This window comes from Salvelinus fontinalis, chromosome 4, assembly GCF_029448725.1.
Source record: "Salvelinus fontinalis isolate EN_2023a chromosome 4, ASM2944872v1, whole genome shotgun sequence".
NCBI lineage: Eukaryota > Metazoa > Chordata > Actinopteri > Salmoniformes > Salmonidae > Salvelinus > Salvelinus fontinalis.
In genome coordinates, this window is record NC_074668.1 from 87,158,133 (window position 1) to 87,159,230 (window position 1,098).

General features: G+C 43.6%; 1 protein-coding gene across 2 annotated transcripts in view; it reads right to left on the reverse strand.

Annotated features, from left to right (window-relative positions):
• The window catches only part of LOC129854592 (secretogranin-3-like), a 181,773-nt gene that overhangs the window by 73,856 nt on the left and 106,819 nt on the right, over positions 1 to 1,098 (reverse strand). The gene's annotated exons all lie outside the window — the stretch shown is intronic.

The following is a 1,098-nucleotide window of genomic DNA, read 5'->3' on the forward strand; positions in this document are numbered from 1 at the left end:
GCTGGTGGTGGGTTTCCCTTGACTAGGCTTGACTTGCTGCGCACTATGATAATCTGCATTTACTGAGATGGCTAACTAAATTAGCTAGCTAGGTAATTGTCTTCTCATGCAGTGTGTTTCTATTTCTATATTATCATCGTCATCATCACACACTTAGGAAAATTATTCCTACACCTGCCTACCAATACACATGTGAAAAAATTGGTCCATGTGATGAAAACTAAAACAGGAGAGTTAAATTTGGGGTAAGCCATCTCTCTGCATTCTCACTCATGCCCAGCTGCAAGTGTTCACTACTGTGACAGACAGATTAAAGAGTAGGGTGATATGGGGCTGAGCCCGTGGTGGTTTCCCTAATCTCTCAACTACGCAGCTCTGGAATGTTATTGTGTCTCATGATGGCAGGGCAGGCTGTGATTCTTAGCACAGGCTAGCCGTGGCCTATTGAGGCACCTGCTTTCCCCCCAAATGATTTAAGGCTATATCAGTGATCACGCTGGATGACTGACTGGCCTTCCCACATCAGAGGCAATCTGCAGTTTATATGAAACAACAACAAAGCGGCCACCCATCACTTGTTTTGGTAAAAAGCTGAGGGATGGGGTTAGAGAAATGTAAAACCCTATTCCCTATATAGGCCTAGTGCACACAGCCTTAGAAAGGATTCATAGAAGTGCTCGGCCTGCTGACCTTAGTGGCCATGGCTAATGTAATTGATTCTTATCAGATAGTGTTCTTTCTGATTGGAGAGGGCAGCAATTCCCTGCTCTACGGGGAATTCCATTTGGAGCAGTGGAGGACAGCGGGGATCACTGTTAGTAATGGGGCTGTTAGGATTGATCACTGCACATTCTCTTGTTAACCAAGGAGACAGATGAACTTGAACACATCTGTCACAAATGACTGGTTTGAGGTCAGTGCTTAATATTGAAGAGGACCTATAGGGATTGTAGAACCATGTTAAAGGAAAGAACTCTAGTATGGAGATATGAAGAGGCACATTTTCTCTGATGTTCTGTTGGGTTGTCTTGGCCAGATCCCGCAAATTCTTAACACCTGTTTTAAAACATGAAATAAAAGTGTTTGTTTTTCTTCCAG